Source organism: Heloderma suspectum, chromosome 11 (genome assembly GCF_057233095.1).
Source record: "Heloderma suspectum isolate Gila_16-S chromosome 11, 16-S_ref, whole genome shotgun sequence".
Classification (NCBI taxonomy): domain Eukaryota; kingdom Metazoa; phylum Chordata; class Lepidosauria; order Squamata; family Helodermatidae; genus Heloderma; species Heloderma suspectum.
The window spans coordinates 21,390,931-21,413,869 of NC_139468.1; positions in this window are offsets into that span (position 1 = coordinate 21,390,931).

Below are 22,939 nucleotides of genomic sequence, written 5' to 3' on the forward strand. Positions count from 1 at the left end.
CAGGCCATGCCAGCTAAGGGGAACAAGGGAGAGATGTGTAGTATCTGTCCCCTGCTCCGGGCCTGTCCAGAGCCAAAGGATGGCTGGGGGAGGCATGACTCCATCTTCTGGCCTTCGTTTGCTGCTCTGCAATGCCAGGTCTGTTACCCAGAAAACCTCCCTCATCCATGACATGATCCTGGATGAGGGTGCAGACCTGGCATGTATTACGGAGACCTGGCTGGCCAAGGCTGCTGCTCCAACCCTTGCAGCCATGTGTCCAGCTGGATTTTCGTATGCACAGCAGCCGAGGGCTGGGGATCGGGGAGGGGGAGTGGCTGTTATCTACCGAGAGTCCTTGGTCTTCACCAGACCCCCTCTCCGGGAGACCAAGGTTGTTGAGTGCATGTACTGGAGGTTGGGCCCGAAGGGCAGTCTGGGGATTCTGCTCGTGTACCGTCCACCCCGCTGCACAACTGACTCCCTGGCCGAGGTGCTTGAGGTGGTCTCTGATGTGCGTGTACAGTCCCCTCACTTACTGGTGTTGGGGGACTTCAACGTACATTCGGAGGCCATCCTCACAGGAGCACCTTGGGACTTCATTGGAGACCATGGCCTCCTGGGAGCTGCACCATATTCTAACTGGGCCCACCCATGTAGCCGGTCATGCACTAGACCTTGTGTTTGTTTCTGGAGAAGCGGGGAGTGATCTGGAAGTCGGGGGTATATCCACCACCCCCTTGTCATGGTCAGATCACTATCTGGTGATGTTGGACTTCTCAGTTCCACAACCCCTCCGCAGGGGTGGAGGACCCATTAAAATGGTCCGCCCCAGGCGTCTTATGGATCCAAATGGATTCCTGAACGCGCTTGGGGATTCTCTGGGGCATGCCAACGGCCACTCGGTCGAGACCCTGGTGGGTGGCTGGAATGCCGCAATCACTGGGGCATTAGATCGGGTGGCTCCGAAACGCCCTCTCCCCCTGAACAGGGCTCGGACTGCACCATGGTTCAATCCGCGGTTACGAGCTCTGAAACAGGAGGTGAGACGGCTAGAGCGCCGGTGGCGGAAGTCTCGCTCCAAAGACGATCAGACACGGGCTAGAGCTATATCTTCAGCCTATCACGTGGCGGTGAAGGCAGCAAAAAAGGAATATTATGCTGCCTCCATCGCGTCTGCAGAGTGCTGCCCCAGGAGGCTGTTCCAAGTGGTCCGGAGCCTGGTCGGTCCTGTGGCTCCGGAACCACTGGAGCATTCTAAGGCCTCCTGTGAGGCTTTGGCAAGGCACTTTGCAGATAAAATTGATCAGATTAGGTGTGTTACTCTGCACACTGTGGATACAGTTAGTGAGCAAGAGGCGGCCTGTGGCAAACCGGTTTTGTGGGATCGGTTCCAGCTTCTTCCTCCTGATGAAGTGGACAAGGTGCTTTCATCTGTAAGGCCAACCACCTGCTTACTTGATCCTTGCCCATCTTGGCTCATTATGAGCTGCAGAGAGAGACTGGGTGAGGGGATCAAGGCGGTGGTGAACACCTCCCTTGAGGAGGGAGTGATGCCATCAGCCCTCAAGGAGGCAGTGATAAGACCGCTCTTAAAGAAGACCTCCTTGGATCCTCAAGTTCTGAACAACTTTCGCCCAGTCTCAAATCTGCCATTTTTGGGCAAGGTGATTCAGCGGGTGGTGGCGGTGCAGTTGAAGGCACACTTGGAAGAAACTGATTATTTAGACCCATTTCAGTCGGGCTTCAGGCCTGGGCATGGGACAGAAACGGCCTTGGTCGCCTTGGTGGATGATATGAGGAGGGCTCTGGATAGGGGTGAATGCTCCTTCCTTGTTCTCCTCGACCTCTCAGCGGCTTTTGATACCGTTGACCACGGTATCCTCCTGGACCGCCTGGAGGGGTTGGGCATTGGAAACACTGTATTGCGGTGGTTCCAATCCTTCCTCTCTGGCAGGTACCAGAGGGTAGCACTGGGAGAGGAGGTTTCGGACCCGTGGCCACTTACTTGTGGGGTGCCACAGGGTTCCATCCTCTCCCCGATGCTATTTAACATCTATGTGAAGCCACTGGGGGCTATCATCAGGAGGTTTGGGGTGCAGTGTCATCAATATGCGGATGACACTCAGCTCTACCTCTCATTCAAATCTTCACCAAGGTTGGCCGTAGAATCCCTGTCCAAAAGTCTGGAGACGGTGAGTGGCTGGATGGGGAGGAATAAGCTGAAGCTCAACCCTGACAAGACCGAGGTACTTTTGGTGGGAGACAAGAGGAGGCTGGGGGATGTTGACCTGGTGTTGAATGGGGTACAGCTACCCTTGAAAGACCAGGTCTGCAGCCTGGGGGTCATTTTGGACTCCCAGCTGTCCATGGAGGCTCAGGTGTCAGCTGCGAGCCGGACAGCGCTGTATCAACTCCATCTGATACGGCGGCTGCGCCCCTACCTTCCCGACCATCTGCTCCCATCGGTAGTACATGCCCTGGTCTCCTCTCGTTTAGACTACTGTAATGCGCTCTACGTGGGGTTACCCTTGAAGACGGTTCGGAAACTGCAGCTGGTACAGAACGCGGCGGCTCGCCTGATTAAAGGCAGCCGCCGGCGAGATCACATCACTCCAGTGCTGAAGGAGTTGCACTGGTTACCAGTTGTTTTCCGGGCCAAATTCAAGGTGTTGGTTTTGACCTTTAAAACCCTATATGGTTCCGGCCCAGCCTATCTTAAGGAGCGCCTCCAGCAACACCAGACAGGCCGCTTAACAAGATCAGCCTCGGATGGCCTTCTCTCTGTCCCATCAGCCAGGACAGCTAGACTGGTGGGGACGAGGGAGAGGGCCTTCTCTGTGGTGGCCTCCACTCTGTGGAACTCCCTCCCTAGGGAACTCCATCATGCCCCCTCTTTAATGAGCTTCCGTCGTGCATTAAAAACATGGTTGTTCAGGCAGGCATTTGGGGTGGGTTAGGGTATTTTTTAAAAAAAAAATTTATGGTAAAATTTTATTGTTTTAAATTGTTTATGGTGGGTTGTACATCGCCCAGAGTGGCTGGGTGACCAGTCAGATGGGCGATTAATAAATGTAATAAATAAATAAATAAATAAATAAATAAATAAATAAATGGTCACTCAGTAACAAAACTTGCTGGGTGGTCTTCTTGGGCAAGTAACTATATCTTAGCCTGATCCATGGATCACCTCACAGGATTGATGTGAGGCAAACATTTTTCTGTAAAGTCTTTGGATGAAGGGCAGGATGAAAAACTTAAAACTGAGAACACCATTTCCCTAATGACTTGTACATGTAATACATATTAACTGTGGCTCTCTAGAAAATGCTCCATGCGTGCATGGGGCAAAGAAACCAACCACCACCGCATGTGCTACTGTTGCATGTCACAATCTTCTTGCCTGATTAAAGGCAGCTGCCGGCGAGATCACATCACTAGGGATGGCGGAGAATTTCTCCATGAATCTCCGGGAGGCCAAATGCCAACGCATTCGGCCCCCCGAAATTGGTGGAGAAACAGTCCGCCACCCCCCCGGGATGGGACTTACCTTTCCCAAATGTCCCTGGCGCTGGCAGCTCCCAGCGGCGGTGCGGCAGCGGCGGCCGGTCTTCCAACCAGCTGCCACCGCCGCCATTTCCCAGTAAAAATAAAACAACAACAACAAACATGATAGGCTACGTAAAGATTTATGTAGCCTATCACGGCTAGATTTTCCAAAAACACCGTGATAGGCTACATACATAGCCTAACATGGCTAGGGATGGGGGAGAATTTCTCCCCGAAACTTCGGGGGGCTGAGTGCCAATGCATTTGGTCCTCCGAAGGTTGTTCGGGGAGAAATAGCGTTGCCCTTATTTTCGCCGTAGTCTATGTAAATCTTTACGTAGACTACAGGGACCAAATAAGGAACGCGAATGGCGGCTCCCTATGGGGGCCGCCATTTGCGTACGCGCTTTTTTTTTTTTTTCACAGTCACCCGTGATAGGCTACATGACGATTAACGTAGCCTATCACGGCTGACTTTGCAGATCTAGCCATGATAGGCTACGTTAATCGTTACGTAGCCTATCACAGGGGTGTTTTTTTTTGTTTGTTTTTTCTTTTGAAGTTCGCAGCCGGGGAGACGGGGCGCTTCTCCCCGGCCTGAATTTCGGCCAGGCGAGGCGGGAAGCCTCCCCCCCGGCCTGAATTTCGGCCGGGTGAGGAGGGAAGCCTCCCCCTCCCGGCATGAACTTCGGGGGGAGCAGCAAAGCGCCTCCCCCCACCGCGAAGCAAGCTGCGAGACCAGATAAGTGACTTTCGTGCATCCCTAATCACGGCTGACTTTGGGGGGAAAAAAAAAAGCGCGTACACAAATGGCGGCACCCATGGGCGCCGCCATTTGTGTTCCTTATTTGGGCACGTGTAGTCTACGTAAACTTTTACGTAGACAATGGCAAAAATAAGGGCAACGCTATTTGCGTTGCCCTTATTTTCGCCGTAGTCTACGTAAATGTTTACGTAGACTACAAATGCCCAAATAAGGAATGCAAATGGCGGCGCCCATGGGCGCTGCCATTTGCATATGCGCTTTCCCCCCCCCAAAAAAGTCAGCCGTGATAGGCTACATAAAGATTTACGTAGCCTATCACGGCTGACTGCAGGGACGCAAACGGCGGCGGCTACGGCCGCCGACCTTTGTGTCCCGGCAGGAGACGAGGTTCACGGCTGGAGGGACGGGGCACCTCCCCCCCGGCCAGAATTTCGGCCGGAGGGATCGGGCGCCTCCCCCCCCACTCAGAATTTCGGGGGGAGGAACGGAGCGCCTCCCCCCCACCGCAAAGCAAGCTGCGGGATCAGGTAAGGGACTTTTGTCCATCCCTACACATCACTCCAGTGCTGAAGGAGCTGCACTGTTTACCAGTTGGTTTCCGGGCCAAATTCAAGGTGTTGGCTTTGACCTTTAAAACCCTATACGTTTCCGGCCCAGCCTATCTCAAGGAGTGCCTCCAGCAACACCAGACAGGCCACTCAACAAGATCAGCCTCGGATGGCCTTCTCTCTGTCCCATCAGCCAGGACAGCTAGGCTGGTGAGGACGAGGGAGACGGCCTTCTCTGTGGTGGCCCCCACTCTGTGGAACTCCCTCCCTAGAGAACTTCACTATGCCCCCTCTTTAATGAGCTTCCGCCACACATTGTAAACTTGGTTGCTCAGGCAGGTATTTGGGATGGGTTAGGGTATTTTGAGAACATGATGTTTTAATGCTTTATTTTACTGTTTTTGATTGTTGCATTGTTGTACATTGCCCAGAGTGGCCAGGTGACCAGCCAGATGGCAATTAAGAAAATAAATAAATGGATGGATGGATGGATGGATGGATGTACACAAGCTCCTATACCAAAAGCCTTCTGTATAGAAATTTTGAAATGTGTGAAGCAGTCCTAGAAGCCTTCTCAGACCAGAGGTTTTATGATGTTTGTAGGTGAGTACTCAGGCTTCAGTGCAGGAGTGTTGAACCTATTTTAGCCTGAGGGCCAAATTCCGTTTGGCTTCACCCATGTTCCACCTGCACAGTGACCCCTGAATCCTCACACTAGGTAAGCATCCCTACTGACCAACAGTACTACTCCCTTGTTTGGTACTTTTCACATAATTTAGCAAAATTGTCAATCCTAGTTCATCAGCGTGTTCATGGTTGTATTGCTGGGGGTAATGCGAGGAAGGAAAGACTTCTTCACACAGTGAATAAACTATGGAATTCTCTACCACAGGATGTAGTGATGGCCACCAATTTGGCTGTAAAGGTGGGGTGGACAAATTCCTGGAGGAGAAAGCTATCAATGGCTACTAGTTGTGATGGCTGTGGGCTACCTCCAGTACCAGAGGCAGCAAGCCTAAGAACACCAGTTGCTTGGGAACATGGGTGGGAGGGTGCTGTCGCACTCAGGTCCTGCTTGTGGGTTCCTACCTAGTCGATGGCTGGTTGGCCACTGTGTGAACAGAATGCTGGGCAGCATGGATGTTCTTATGTTCTTATGTTAACAGAAAGCAAGAGTTTTATTACATGGCCTTTTTGGTACTTCCTGGCTCTCTGCAGTTCACTCATTTTTCAAACCTGTGTATCCGCCAACCTTAAATTCCTGTTCCAAGATTTTACATTCACACTACTAGATCCTCGCTGAGCAGAAGCTTAGTGTGATAAATACAATGCTTTTAGTAAACAAACAAAGAAAACACAAGCATTACTTTGCTTAAGCTATCGGGAGAAGATTCCTAGCCCTGTGCAGAAAGTGAACAAAAGGCAGGAATTGGTAAAAACAAATATCTCCTCTGGGTTTTTCAATCTCCCCTACAAAGGAGTAGTATTAAAAGGGGAGTTCATGAGCTCTTGTAGCCTGTTTGTTACAACCTGAAATATGGAAGGAAACATGCATGGCCAGAGGAAAAAATGCATGTTTGTTCAGGTTCAAACATGTATGCTTTTGTTTAATGTCTGTCAACAACAGTTTAAAAAGCTTAATACAAAATTCTGGTAGAGGGGTGGGGAACCATTTTTCTGTCAAGGGCCACATTCCCTTGGGGCTAATCTTTCAGGGTTTGCATGCCAGCAATGGGGGGGGCACCCCTTTTTCTCTCTTTCGGCCACCCCCTTCTCTCTCTCTCTTTCTCTCTCTCTCTGGCACACCTTTCTTTTCTCTCCCTTTTTCTTCCACCCCCCTTTTTTCTCTCTCTCTTTCCCTACCCAGTGGACCACTGCGAGACGGAAAGACCACTCTCGCCAGAAGTTTAAACTGATAGCTTGCAGAGGACTTTTGAAATAAGGCCAAAGGCCTCATATTCCTCACTCCTGTCCTTTTAGCTCACTCTTAAGCTAAAAATCCCAATGTTGCACAACAGACACTACATCCAAAGATCAGGCATGTGAACACATGAAAACAGTTTTAGTACAAACTTATGGGTAGCTTAATCACTCTGGGATGCTGCCATCCCATTGTTGGTATCAATACAGTGGATATTGTTTTTTTATATTGCTAATATGCTTCAGTGCCTTGTGGCGAAGGAATCTTCATTCCTACAGAAAGAGCACTTCGGGGCCTGGTCCAGCTATTCTCTTTCCTGCCTCACACTGCACTAGCATCAAGTGTAGATTATACTGACCTAGAAGGTAGCCAAACATGTTTAGCCAGCTCCCCCATTCCAACTTACTACACCCATGTCAGTATTTGGCCATTCAGCCACTTCTCAGAGTTCTTCGAATATGCATGTGAGCATAACAGTAGATGTGTGTTAACAATGTTAAGGTGGAAAGGGCGTTAAATCAAGGCATGTTAATATTCTTAATTGTTGATCTCAATTAAAAGCCCTGGATGTTTGTTTGCATTCATTTTCTTTTTCAGGTGCAATGCATCATGAGATTTGTAGAATTATGACTTCTTAGCCCCTTGGAAGCATATTTGGTTCTCAAAGCATCACAGGTTTATAGTCTTCTAGTTGTATAAGCACCTTTCCTCATATATATCTTGCTCTATGTCCCACAGGATTTTGAGGGATTTGGTAGAAGTATGAATGGTGATCTGGCACAAAATATTGCATGAATGCAGCTCAGTTGGTGCAGAACAGATAAAATATTTAAAGTGTACCAAATATCACGAGGACACAGCGCTTCTCTACATGAGGCATTCACTACACACTCATCATTCCCTATTCATGGTTGTTTACAGGTTCTATAGATGACATTGTGCCTCTCCAGTTGCACTTATGTTTTTAAACAGCACTTTTGGAGATTATTTTTGGAGCAGGAAAAATGTGGCATTATTTGTAAAAGCAAAAGAAAATGCTTTTTTCCACTTGTATATTTGCACTATTCCACTATATCACAGTGCCACCTAGAGGGTATGAGGTGGGAAAGCAGGAAACACTTTTCATGTCATGCCTGGATCTCAATTCTCCAATGAAATAGAAAGTAGATAAAGCAGTTTAACAGCCTCATGTAGAAAACCTCGTAATATAACACATTGTGACAGCAATGCCAAGCTCCTGATCCAGGATGAATCATCCAAAGCATGGTGGGTTTTGAAATAGCCACCAAAGTTTTCTAAGTAATGGCTATATGTTCCCTTCTGTTTCAGAGGCAGCATGCAATCCTAACATAAGAATGTAAGAAGAGCCCTTCTGGATCAGACCAAGGCTCCACCTAGTCCAGCATTCTGTTCACACAGTGGCCAACCAGCTGCCCACAGGAAACTCGCAAGCAGGGCATGAGTGCAGCAGCACCCAACAGCATCCTATACATGTCTATTCAGAAGGAAGCCCTATTGTGAGTATACGATAGCAGCCTGACTTACTAACTGCCAGGGAACAATCATGGAAGAAGGCGTTGAATACCTTCATGCCCTGCTTCTGGGCTTCCCAGAGGCATTTAGTTGCCCAGTCTGACCCGGTTTGTATGTCATCAACAAACCATGATTAACAAACCATAGGGTTGTGAAAATGCAGTGGGAGTGAGGGTACATGCTGGTTCAACACACACGCACACATGCACACACACACACACACACACACACTCCCACTCCCACTGTGATAAAGCACCTGGGGTTGCCCTGTCCCTGGGTCATTTATTGTGACATTCAGACCCAGAACTCCAGGTTGTTGAGAGACAAACAACCCTGAGTTTGAACCCATGGGTTTTTGTTAACTATCGGTTGTGGGTGACATGCAAAATGGGTCTGTGAAACAGGATAGTGGAGTACATAAATCAGCCTGACCCAACCTGGTGTCTTCCAGATGTTTTGGACTACAAATCCCAGCACTCCTGACCATTAGCCATGCTGGCTGGGGCTGATGGGAGTTGACATCCAAAACATTGGGGGACATGAGGTTGGACAAGGCTGAGAATGAGATAGACATTTGTTCTGACCTAGCAAGACTCTTCGTATGTTCTTCAGTACAGGAAGAGCCAACATTGCAATATTTAATCTGAATTTTGCAAGTGCTGGCAACTGCTGGAGGTGGGGGTGTTCTAAAAGAAGAACAGATTAAAAAATAAATAATAGAAATTAACTATTGATTGCCAAGCACCAAGCATTGCAAAGCATTCCTGGAAATGTGCTGGAGATGTGATAAACATTCATCATTGTAGCAACTTCCAAGAGAAGTTTCTCATTTGCTTCAACAGATTGTGGATCAAGACTAGGAAACATACAGTACAACCTAATGAAAATGTAAATATAAAATAATTTATCCCCATATGTCCCTTGAGTAGAATAACCGATTCTACGTTCTAGTGGCTAGAAAGATATCTTGAAAAGGCTTTTTGTCCAAAACGAATCTTTTTATGCAGGACGGACCTGCATATCTCACCAGTTTGATATATATTTTAAGCATATCATCCCCAATGAATTCAAATCCTCCAGGGCCTAAACATAAAGTATGTTTTCAAATGAGATTTCTCCCACTGATCTTCCAGCTGTCACCTCACCCGCCACCCCCCAATCCTTCTTTGTGGAGTTATAGCAGTGTTTTTGTATTCATGTTTCAGACAACTGAGTTACGTGATTTAACATAAAGAATCCAGTTCATTCGAAAAGCTCTGTTAGGAATCATTCAAAATATTACATTACTGATACTGGAGTCGCTCTTTTGCAACACCTAGTTATGGACCAAAATGCAAACATTTATGGCATCTATAGAAGGTCACAACTTTTTAAATCTTTCTGCTTGATCATGATTGTTTTTAAACACACCATTCAAGATACATTCAGAATAGCCAATGGCTAGGCATTACTAGATTTGTTCAGTCGTTAAGTCATGTCTGACTCTTCGTGACCCCATGGACCATAGCATGCCAGGCCTTCCTGTCCTCCGCTCTCTCCCCAAGTGTGCTCAAGTTCATATTCATTGCATCAGTGATGCTATCTAGCCATCTCATCCTCTGCCGTCCTCTTCTCCTTTTGCCTTCAATGTTTCCCAGCATCAGGGTCTTTTCCAGGGAGTTTTCTCTTCGCATTAGGTGGCCAAAATATTTGAGCTTCAGTTTCAGTATCTGTCCTTCCAATGAGCAGTCAGGGTTGATTTCCTTTAGGATTGACTGATTGGACCTCCTTGCAGTCCAGGGGACTCGTAAGAGTCTTCTCCAGCACCACAGTTCGAAAGCATCAATTCTTCGGCGCTCAGCCTTCCTTACAGTCCAGCTCTCACAACCATACGTTGCTACTGGGAAAACCATAGCTTTGATTAGATGGACCTTTGTCGGCAAGGTGATGTCTCTGCTTCTTACTATGCTGTCTAGGTTTGCCATAGCTTTCCTCCCAAGGAGCAAGCGTCTTTTAATTTCATGGCTACAGTCACCATCTGCAGTGATCTTGGAGCCCAAGAAAGTAAAATCTGTCACTGCTTCCATTTCTTCCCCTTCTCTTTGCCAGGAAGTGAAAGGGCCAGATGCCATGATATTAGTTTTTTTAATTTTGAGTTTCAAACCAGCTTTTGCACTCTCCACTTTCACCCTCAACAAGAGGCTCTTTAGTTCATCTTCACTTTCTGCCATTAGGGTGGTATCGTCTGCATATCGGAGGTTGTTGATAATTCTCCCAGCAATCTTAATTCCGACCTGTGATTCATCCAACCCGGCATTTCTCATGATGTACTCTGCATATAAGTTAAATAAGCAGGGTGACAATATGCAGCCTTGTCATACTCCTTTCCCAATTTTGAACCAATCGGTTGTTCCATGTCTGGTTCTCACACTTGCTTCTTGACAGGTACAGGTTTCTCAGGAGACAGGTAAGGTGGTCTGGTACTCCCATCTCTTTAAGAATTTGCCACAATTTGTTGTGATCCACACAATCAAAGGTGTTGTCAATGAAGCAGAAATAGACGTTTTTCTGGAATTCTCTTGCTTTCTCCATGATCCAGCGAATGTTGGCGATTTGATCTCTCTTACTAGATTAGGCATCATTTTTATTTTTAAAGTACAAACTCACCATTTTATCTCCTTCCAATTTTCATCTCAGTAGATTCACTGAGTAGATTCACTGTTCCAGGCTGGAGATCTCAGATGGTCTTCATATTGTAGGAAACTATGTCATTAACCTTGCAAACTGGCAACATCCTATGAGGAAGGGAGAGGGAAACCCACAAAGGTTTAATTAAATTCAAAATCAATCGCTCATTACAGCCACCAGTACCTGTAAAGACATAAGCAAACCATTTATCGGTATCAGTGGGAATAATTGGATTTTTAGGCCCAAGATAGCTAACTACTCCCTCTCCCTTTATATAGAGCTCTTCCCATAAAGGCAGTGGACAGAATAAAACCATCAAATCATAATAATTTGGCTGTTTAAATTGTTTTAAATTTTGTATGTAAAAAATTGTATACTATATTTTATTATCTTGCATTTGTGGTTTGTAATTTCTGTGAACTGCCCAATAAGCTTCAGCTGTTGGGTGGCATAGAAATGAAAATAGTAGTAGTAGTAGTAGTAGTAGTAGTAGTAGTAGAAGACAACAACAACAACAAAGCTTTTAAGATAGTAACAAATTACAACGAAATAGCCAGTACAAAAAAGAAAAGTGGCAAGTGTTCATAAAAACATGAAAATAGCCAGGCAAGATCAGATCAAGAGTGCATCTAATCTAGCATCCTGTTTCTGACAGTGGACAGATAGCTGTTTTTAGAAAGCACACAAGCAGGCCATAAAGCAGGGCAGGCAACTTGTGGGGCCTTCCATATGTTTTGGCCTGCCATCATCCCTAGCCAGCATAGCCAACGGTGAGGGATGATGGGAGTTGTAGGCCAAAGCATCTGGAGGGCCACAAGTCACCCAGCCATGCCAAGTTGCCCAGCTCACACCAGTTGTTTTCCTCCCACAACCCTCTCCCCCAGCAAATGGCATTCAGAGGTATATTAACGTTTTGCTATTTTGGCAAATAACAATTAATAGTCTCACCTATCCTCCATAAATTTGTCTTATTCCCCATTTAAATCTTGTGGCCATCTGGCAGCAAATCCATAAGTTTAACCCTCCCAATATTTAGGAGATAGATTTCTTCTTGGCTTCAGCCATGAGCTATTGTATCATCAGATTAACGTTCATTCAAGTGGTATATTTCCAGTGGTGTAGTGGGGCCAGGGCTCCTAGGGATGCAGCACTGACACTTTGATTAGCAGGGATGTTGACCTCATCTGCCCCCCCCCCCTCCGACTTCCCTGTACCCTCTGAGCTTAGCTGCAGTCGTCCCAGTAGCTGGGGAGAAATGAATTTTCCCTTCAACCATATATTGTTCCCTGTTGTGATGCTAAGTATTTGGCGTGGCCTGGTATTGAATTAGCAGTTGACCTGTTAGCTTTACAAAAGACCTACATGGGACATATCTCTCTCTCTCTCTCACACACACACACACACACACACACACACAGATCAACACAGCTGCCTGAATTTTTGCACTTTCCTTGGGGTCATGGCTATGTGGAGTGTCATGGTGAATACCTACCCTTGGAATTTAGCACGACACCACTGTATATTTCCTCCAACACACTATTCCGAAACTGGCCATATGAAGAAGGTTCCAAAGAGATACCTCGGAATGGTCAAATCTTGAAATACAACTGAATTAACATTTTTTATTGTATTACTTAACGTAAATACCCCCATTTGCTAGGGTGGCCCTTTATGGACCCCCTCCCAAAAAAGAGGAAACACTTCTTTTTGTCACCAAAAAAGAGGACAAAAGAGGGCAGCAAAATGCAAATTTAGAAAGGATTATTATAACTGAAATAGAAATGCAGTACATCTCACCATACTGGGGAAGTCTGTGACCAGGCGACTTTTGTGGCTGCCCATTCAGTCTGCTAAGTGTTGATGGACAGCAGTTTTTATGGTTCTTTATCTTTAAACTGAACTTTGTCTGGACAGCCCTTCAAACAGAGGACTCCTTCAAATAGATGACTTTCCTCTGTAAAAGAGGGTGCACAGCCATGCTACTGTTTGCTTAAAAGACCTGTAAGCTTGCTGAAAGTTTTAAAATTGGACTGTGACTTAATATGTGATAGCAAAATCTGTAGCTACCAAAAAAAAAACCTCTTTAAAAGGGAACCTTTAGTTATTGTGTGTGTGTATATTTGTGTGTGTGATATCAAATAAAAGTGCAGTTAAGTACAGTATGAAAAGAAAGCATGAAAGAAAGTAACTCCAGGTGGGTGAGTAGCATCAGATTCCATAATTATTGTAATAACTTATACGGCAATCTGTGCCTTCGGAGGAATTCCATCAATGAAAAATTTGATCCTCTATTCAGTGTTATCAGCTGCTCTGATACTAGAGAATTTGCATTAGTAATAATTTCCAGCTCATTATTTTGAACAGTGGGGCTTTTTTTGGTGGGGAGGGGAGTTGCACTGGAATAATACAACATCAAGTCATAGGTGTTGCAGCTCAGATTAGCAACAAAATCAAAATTATATATTATAATCTTGGAATAAAAAATAAGGGATTCTAACCGATGGGCAAATGTTAACAAGTTCAATGGTGCTGAATTGCTTTGTGCTTGGTAAAACCCATAATTAACTTATGCGGCTCATTATCACAGGATCATGTGATGGATGCTTTGCCAAAAGAGCAAGAAGAAGAAATGCATTGACAAAAAAAGAGGGCAAAATAGGGTGTCGATTTGCATAAAATTTGTATATGCTGATTTATAGTTATAGATGTAAATTTAAAAATAATCATTATAGAAATACAGTTGTTCTCACCATAGTGGGGAGACAACTAGTGGGGAAGACTGTAACCACTTTATCTCTGTGCCTACATGCTCAGTCTGCTGTCCAGACATTAACTACTGATGGGCCACCTCAGGGTCCCTGCCCATCCTTCTTGTGGTTCTATCTTATCTTTACACAGGATCTGGACTTGACAGCCCTTCAAATAGAGGACATCTTAAAATAGACGACAGTCCTCTGACAGCCCTTCAAATAGAGCGCTGCCCTTTCTAAAGTATAACAGATGGCCATCCTAAAGGTCAGTCATGCAGGAAAAAATAAGTCCTTTGACTACAGAAGGCATGTTCTGGGAAGGTAGCTTGAAGTAGGAAGCCATTTTGTTTTGCCTCTCAAAGAAATTGAGCCTATAACGCCTTGTCTCAGAACTAAGGATGTCGGAAAAATCCACAACAAATTCAAATGAGTTTGGATTTCTATGAATCAGATTCTGCAGGTGGACCAGCTTTTTCTGAGTCATGGGGACCTGCGGACCAGCTGTTTACTTGGGGGGGGGATTTGCACTTGTGCTAATGTGCAGTAGCGCAAGCGGAAGTAAATTCTTGTACATCCCTCAAAAAATCCGATTCTGTCAGTGAGCAGACGACAGAACCAAAGACACCTGACTATCCACAAACCACAAAAGAGAATGGATTTAACAAAATCCATACATCTCTGCTCAGAATTTCCAACATACAACACAAGCCCTTCTGTTTTCCAAGCCTTGGTTTTTCTTTCGTTGTCTACCATTCTGACCTGCCTTTTATGCTGAAGACAAAATGCCAACTATTTTTTTTTATGTACATGCTAATTTGGGGGGGGGGAATGTACTGCTAAAATTTCACCTGCCTTCAGCCTCTAAGAGCCTGTTGAAACCAGCAGAGGCCTTTCATTCCTCATTGTTTCCATTATTGGGGGGGGGGGATATTTTGTTGCAGAAGCTACAGAAAATGAATTTTATAAAATGAAAGCTGCAATGTTCAGGCTTCAGCTAAATTTACCAGATCCCACATGGCAAAACTGGATCTCATGCTGTGCCATTGGATGGCAGCCATGGAAATTCTCAACCTCCACCCCCACAAAGTAAAGGTGAATGAGACAAGCTCTGGAGTAACAAGCTCAAAGATCTGTGAACACAAGGTTAGTCTAAAGTTACAGAGACAGTTCTTTTCAGAACAGATTAGTTGGGATCAACCTCCCAGCTGCTTATATTTGCCTTTAGACTGGTGCTTAAGGCCTGCTTTGTTTAATTTTCCTGACTTGGGTTTTTGTTATGCAATGATCTTTTTGTGCACACATGCTTGTAGTGACCTGCTTGTTTTTATAAACCAATGAACAGTTTACTGGCCCAAAGTTGCCCTCACCTCCTCCCTGCCCTGTCCAGCATCACATTTTTCTTGTTCGTTAATTCCTTTGTTACATCTGCCAGTCCAGACAGGTTTTCAGGAGATGCACACTGTTAGTCCAGTAAATAATACTGCTTTCTCATGTGGAAAGAGGGACTGTTTATTCTTGCTTAAGAGTCTCCTCGCCATCAGGGCTGTTGTAACAGGCTTCAATTAGTTACTCACTCCAATTGCACAACACTGATTGTGCTGCTAATCGCTGAGAACAGATGAAACAAATACTACATACTAAATGGGTTCAGGCACACAGAAACACTGCAGAAGTGGGCAAATATATGCCAGAAAAACATGACAAGGAAACCAAAGAGAGAGGGAGAATAAAAATGACTCATGCCAACAAGGTGTCATTATTATGATTATTATTTTTACGAAAGGTCTTTTTTTTTTTTTTTTAAGAAACAGGAAAGATACAAGTTAATACTCCAATACGAAAAAATAAAGTGATAATAAAAACACTTGCCATTAATCCGCTGACAGCAATTAGGGGGTAATTTGTATGTATAGCTTGACAGGTTTGCCACATCCTTCTTTTATGTGACAGAGACTATATATACGAAGCTGAGACAATTCTACCCACTCAGCTCAGCTGTAGCTACCTGAATGTAGGCCCAAGCCTAACAACAGCATTGGGCAGGATTCAGGGCTGAGATAAGCCCTATTCAGGCATTCTCATCCCCCTTACAATTAGAATCATATGAAGGAGAGTGGGAAGAAGTGTGCTAGCTCCTCCCCCTCCTTGCCACCCTAGGGTGGCCATGTGTCCTCTTTTATAGAGGACAGTCCTCTTTTTGAAGCGCTATCCTGTCCAATTCTGGTTTAAAGATTAAGAGAGCAATTATATGGCCCCTAGACAGCATCTGAGGGGTGTGCGTCATAGGATAGTTTGGATTCCTGGATCCGAGGTCAGAGACAGTACTTCAACCTTGGACCCAGGAGTCCAAGCTCTCCTCCCACTCCCAGCCGGCATGGAGGGAACCATACCAGCTGCCTGGAACCATAGCAGCTGCCTCTCCGAGCTCACAAAAGTGACCTCGGAGAGGACAGAAAGGGGGTGGTTCTGTGGGCAAGGAGGGGAGGGGACTGAGGAAGTGGGTTCTGAGCTCTCTCCAGCCTCCTCCCCCCCCCCATTCCACAGAGCCCTAGCTAGATGGGAAAAAACACCAGTCTAGCAAAAATGCAGAGTGGGAGAAGTGCAGAGGTGACAGTTGCCTCCACGCTTCTCCTGCTCTGCATAGGACGCCCATCAGCCTCTGAGTTAGGAGGCTGACAGGCACCCGGATAGGACTGCGCCCTACGAAACATAAGACCTATTGCCCATCAACAGTTAGCACCTGAACAGCAGCCTGACCAGGCAGGCACACAGGTCACTTTGTCACACTCTTCCTCAGTATGGTGAGATGTACCATATTTCCATTTAGGTTATAGTAATTATTTCTAAATTTGCATATATACGTAGAAATGTTCACCTGAACATTTTGTGCAAATGACTGTTCTCTTGTTTTGGTGATGCATTTCCTCATTTTCGGGAATCCCGAAAAAGCCATCCTAGCCCTGCAACACAATAATTGCAGTGAGGCGTGCTCCTGCACAGGGTTCCAGCCAGCCAAAATAAACAAATAAATACAAACAACAACGAGGCCAAACTTCCTTCATCCCTCTGGTCTTCCCTTGATTATGTTTTACCCACCTATTCTGGGTTGCAACTGCAGTTGCACTGTAGGCCTTTCTTACTGTCTAGGCCAGATGTTTAATGCTGTGTTCATTGATTTTATGTTTGTGTTTTTAAGAATGTTGGCTGTTACATTACTGAATCAGGTTTTTTATTATTATAATGAATGTTTTGGTTGTGAGCCACCTTGGAAAGGCACCTGCCCCGAACACCAGCCTAGAAATATTTTAAATAAAGAAAAATAAATAGCTCCAATAACTAAAGATGGCAATAGATGTAGCAACTCCCTAGTATTAAACAATGAGAGATGGAGGACTCTGTCCAATGGGATCCTGAATGAAGTGTGTCATTCAGGTTTTTTCACTGACATGGCTCCACAACCTTCTGTCAATGGAGACATTTGGGGCAGAATTTTCAGTGGTTGTCCAGTGGCCTCTACGGGGAGATTACTTGTAGGACAGCTGTGGGAGATGCATCGGGCATACAACCTAGCTCTGCCATGGCTATTGTAATGCATGGTTTATCTTAGGGATGGGCAAGTCTCATTTCAGTTCAGTTTTGATAAGAATTTACCAAAATGCCTGAAGTTCTCCATATTTGGGACAAAAAAGAACTTGAAATTTAAAAAAATTGAATGCTCAAGAAACCAAAACTGACAGACTTGTCCATCCCGGCCCAGGCCTTTGCTCTTAAAAGTCTGGGTTTGAGCCCCTGCGCATTTAAGCATGGTAGTGCTTAATTGTCAGGATGGCGCCCTGGCTTCCTGGTTTGGTTTCAGATTCTGAGTCAGATTCAGAGGCAGAGCTAAAAGAAGCTCAGTCGAGACAAACAGCGGGGGAGGAAATTCCACAAGACTCTTCAGGAGTCAGGGATGAATCTTCCCAGGAGCTTTTCAGAGAAGGAGGCCCAGGTTCAGAGACCATCTTCACCCTCCCCCCACCACCCATAGGAACTCAGCCTTTGTAGGAGGGGGAGGGAGCATCAGAATTGACAGATCCCAGAATCTGCCGCAGGGTTAAGCAGGCGGAGTTGAGAAGAGGTGGGAGGCAGTCCGCCCACTTGGCTGCATGTCAGAAGTTGGGTCAAGAGGCCCCTCCCCGCAGGAGGAGTCCAGTAAAAGCCTGTCGAGCATGGCGGGAAACCATCCATTTAGTTGCTAGGAAACTGCCTTGCTTTGTTTAGCTGATTAGGCTTAGAGGACAGCTCTTAGCCTTCACAGACACTTCAGGTGTGAAGACGTGTTTTAACTGAATAAGGACTTTGTGGATTGCACAGCAAGTCTCTGTTGCCTCACTATTCAGCAGGAAGGCTTGGAACTGTGACATTAATTAGGGTTGTCGCCTCTTTTTTTCTGATACGGCTATATGGCAGGCAGGCATATCATGGTCCTCTCGGTGCTGGGAATAGCTCTGAATGTGACTTGCAGACCGGTGAGAATTTCATTTCGGTTCACGCTTGATAAGAACTTACAGAACTTTTCAAAGTTCTTCATATTCAGGAGAAAAAGAACTTGAGGTTTTAAAAATCTGCATGTGGGAGAAAGCGGAACGGACACATTCACCCATCCCCAGTTTATCCTAACTATGGGCTGATCTATTGTGGATTTCCAACAGGAAGTACAGAGTGCAAGGAAAGAGAAATGGCACAGGGAAGAAAAATATGCTGATACATTCCAGCCTTCTCTAACAGTATTCCGTTCATGTTGGTATTGCCTGTAAAAAATCAAGATGTACAACACGCTTGCTGCCCTTGACATATTGAGGTGTTAAGGAAGATCAAAAATACTTGCTCTCTGTTCTGTGAGCAGAGAGGATAGACCTCTGCTTCTTGGCCTACTTTTCTTGATCAGAATCTCTCGTGCCTTGATGCTCCCTTTTCCCTGTTTGAACTTGTCTCTTCAGAATATTTGGTAAATACATTTCATGTTCGTACCAAAAGTAAATCTGCCTTCCCTTTCATTTGGCTTGATATTAGAAGCCTTCAAAATACACATGAATTACAAATGGCAGGGTTGCACTTCCCTCCTTTACAATCTTGCAAAGAATTCTTATGCATGAGAGGCACAGGGAATGCTAAAAATCACATTAGTATTCAGTAGGCACTGGGACTACCATTCTCCACTCCTCACCTCTGAAAGAATCTTAACATACATCAGAGAAGGCAGCCAGAAAGAAAACTAGAGCAGGTAAAAAGCACTTGGTTGGTGGATAGCTGTGGTTTCCACCCTACTCACTGGGTGTTCGTGTTGTCAGACAGGTGTACAGGCCTGGCTCTAGCTAGGTTTACCAGTTGGCAGGGGTGGGCTGCAGCCTCAACTCTGGGCCAGTGCCGGTGTCAAGGGTAGGAATGGTTGGGCATCTGTGAAGGGCCCACACACCAGCAGGGACACACTGCTAAGAGCCCCCTGGAGGGAGTTGATCCTCTTCACCATTGCAAACAGCTTGTTCACACCTGCCTCTTGCTCTGGCTTAAGCAATGGTGGTGGTGGTGAGAAGGAGAAGCAGTAGATGCAACTGCCTCCTTGCTCACTGGTTATCTAATGTGACTGAAAGATGAGTTCACACTGATCCTGGTAACTGAACATAGAATGTTGCCCTATACCAGGTCTCCTTGCCCATTTAGCCCAGTAGTGTGTCCTATGACTGACAGCAGTTTTCCAGGGTCTTGGACAGAGGTCTTTCCTATTACCTTTTAATGGGAGATGGGATTGAATCTGGGGCCTTGTGTGTGCAAAGCTTGTGCTCCACCCAGATCTCTAAGAGAGTTCTGACTGGCTCTGGCAGAAACCTGGAGCGGATTCATTGCCGCACTGACATCGGAGCTAGCAGCCTCCACCACAGAGTTATGGCCCCTCTGCCTGATGGTTCTTATGGAAGTCCTTTCAGACTCTGAAAACCATGGCGCTAGGTAGTGGAACCAAGCTCGTTCCAAAATTTTCCACTGAGGATAAGTATTACCACTTCAGAGTTTGGTTCTTACACAACATTCTCCACTTAACCGTTCTTCATCATGGTGAGGAATTCCGTGGCTGATGAATCCAAGATAGCACAGGTCTGACCCATTATTAAACATGGCTCCTCATCTTCTCTCTGACTTCAAAACCATGCCAAAAAGTGAGTACAGCATCTGCATCAGAGCACTTGGGGAGGGGGATATTTTTCTGAACACTGTTCAGAAACTCTGCAATGATTCTGTTGCAAGGGCACTTCAGGGGAGTTCTGTTGCTGTATGAGTTATAATGGACAGGAGCTTTCGGACATACTTTCTTGGTCCAGTATGACTGCAAGGGCTTGTGTTGATATTACCAGGTACACTTATCTGAGGTAACAGCTGTTTGGGATCGAATTCCTCATTAGTCAAAATTATATCTCTTTCTTCCTTCCTGATGACAATGTTTGATTACTCATCTCTTCACTAGTGGGTTGATTACTAACGACCTTGGAGGTTCTGAGCCTAATCTTCAACATGTACCAGAACTAATATCTCCCTCAGGTGCTACTAGTCTAAACAGGCCAACCTTACTCACCCACACATCTTCCATCTGCCTTGAGACTCTATTTTTTTCCATCTTCTATTTCTTGCATAATCGTTTGGCCTGTTGCTCCTAATTATTGTTTTCTGCAGTCCCAGTAGAATTTGGTTTCATCTCTAATATCGACCTCCTTTCTCCCCACCCCCATTTGCTTCCAAATAGAACATAGCTTGCCATTCCTATCTATTTCAGAACTCACCATCTTTCATTCATGAAATGAGGACATTCGTGTTTCCATTTCATTCCTTTGGGTACTTCAGCGGCCATTTCTCATTGTAATTATTGCTTCGTACTTCTTCATGTCTCATTTCTGGTGGGAATCAGATAGAATTAGAGAACTCACTTCTTATAAGTCCCCTATTCATTACTGAGATTCTTGTTAGCTCCTGCTTCTGAGAGTAATTAACCTGGTTTATCACTCAACACCAAATTCCCACTTACACTGAACGCTACCTTTGATTGGATTTGCTCCGCTGGTAGCTTTGCTTCTCAAAATTCAAGGTTATAACAACAGATATAGCAAGAAATACAATGTGAATGTTGTCTGCCAGGGCTTGAATTGTAGAAAAAGTGTCATTGCCTGTCTACTGCAATCACTGAGACCAACTGAGAATGTGCTCTTGACCATATTATTTGTGTGCTAAGTTTGAATAGCAAGGGTATGGAGAAGGGTGTTCTAGGTGGCCTATAAAATGTTGGATTCCTTTCCTTGAGCTGCTGAAATTCATACTCAGTATATTCAGAATGGAACGTCTTTCCTCCTAAACCTTAGGAACCCTGTTTGCTGCCTACCTCTGTCAACCACATCGCTATCTTAACTATTGCCAAAAGATTTGTCCTAAAGAAGTTCAGAAATTCCAACTGGTCCAGAACATGAAAAACCCACTAGTGATTGGCGCTAACCACATGAAGCATTTAACTCCAATATTGCAAGAACTTCACTGGCTGCCAGTTTGCTTCCAGACTAAATTATTTCAAGGTGAAGGTTTTGATCTTTAAAGTCCAATACAGCCTGCCTAGGATATCTGAGGAGTCATCTTCTTTCAAATATACTTCACTATACACAGTCTAGCAATGAGACTGTTTTTACAAGTGCCACCACCATCAGAGGTAAAATTGACCTCAATGGGGAACAGGGGGTTGTATCCAATGTTAGTCTAACTTAAGTCATCATTTCAATTGGTCTACTCTAAATAGAATTAACACCCAGGGCTTTTTTAGTGGTTGCTCCCTGCTTAGGGAACTTATTTCCATCAGAGAACTTTGGCTATTGGGTGGTATAGAAATGTAATTAAGTAAGTAAGTAAGTACACAAAACTCTTCCTGCTTGGGGACTTTCAGAACACCTGTAAAAAAAAATCCTCCCTTTTTAGAAAAAAAAATCGTATAATGTTGAAACTGGGCACCATATTATTTCAATTTTAACCTCGTGTGCATTTTATTTTGTAGATTATGATTGTTTAAATGTCAATTTTTACTGTTCTATGTTTATAAATTGACTTGTTTTGTTACTGTATTATAGCCTGCTTTTAGAGTAGAAATGAAAAGCAGGCTATCCATAAACAAGTGAATAAATAAAACTGTACTGCCAGTCTACCCACAGCTCACATCAGATATTGTCAATGGTGTTTGCACCATTTATCACTCACCCTTTATCTCAATACACTAAACTCCTCTTTCTGAAACCTTGGCATGAGGCTTGTAAACAAATTCTCATCTTTCAAAACAATATATAATTTCACTTGGGAAAGTTTACATGGACCGTGCCCCCTGATCCTCTTGTAGGACCTGCAGTAGAAGCAGGATGCTATAAGCTTCCATTCTGGTTTTTTTGTCAATATTTGCCAGTGTGAATTAAGTTATGGTTGCTGTTAGGTGTTTTTTCAAAACAGGCTACAGTATGACCCTCCAGGGTAAGTAGCAATCCTGCAGTACACACCCAAAGCACACACACAAAAAATCCCCTATGACAAATGTCTAAATACGCTGATTCCTCCTAATTGTAAAATGTGAGCACAGCTGGAAAGAATTAGAAAGCAAAGGACCAATTGCTTGCCTTACAACCTGAGCCTAAATATACTGAGGACGCATTCAGAGGACCAGAGGACACTATCCATTTGCTACGCGGTGTCAGTGAGCCGTCATCCGTGGCCTCCAGTTATGTGGCTAACCACAGTATAGCAACCCTTCCACAGCCATAAAGAAATTTAAGTAAGCAGAGCGGCAGTGAGGATAATGTGCAGCCAAATCCTTTGCATATGAAATATATCCCGCTGAGGTCAATGGTGATGCTTATCCCCAAGTAAGCGTGCACAGAATTACAGCCTTCATCATAAAAGATGGGTGCTATACATATTTGCTCATTTAAAGCAGGAAATATCTGGACTTCAGAGTTCCTTGCTTAGAAACTACCCTCCTTCTGTTTTATCCCTGCCATCAAAATTTAGATTGTAAGTTGCTTTGAGGCAGGTGTCTTGTCTTTTTCTTTTTTGTGCTTATAAGTGCCATGTACATACTGTAGGTATTTCTGTACACATTAACAGCAACCATCTAATAATGTCATTTGCTTAAATAACTTATTATCCATAATTTCTTTAGCACATCTCATTTCTCTTC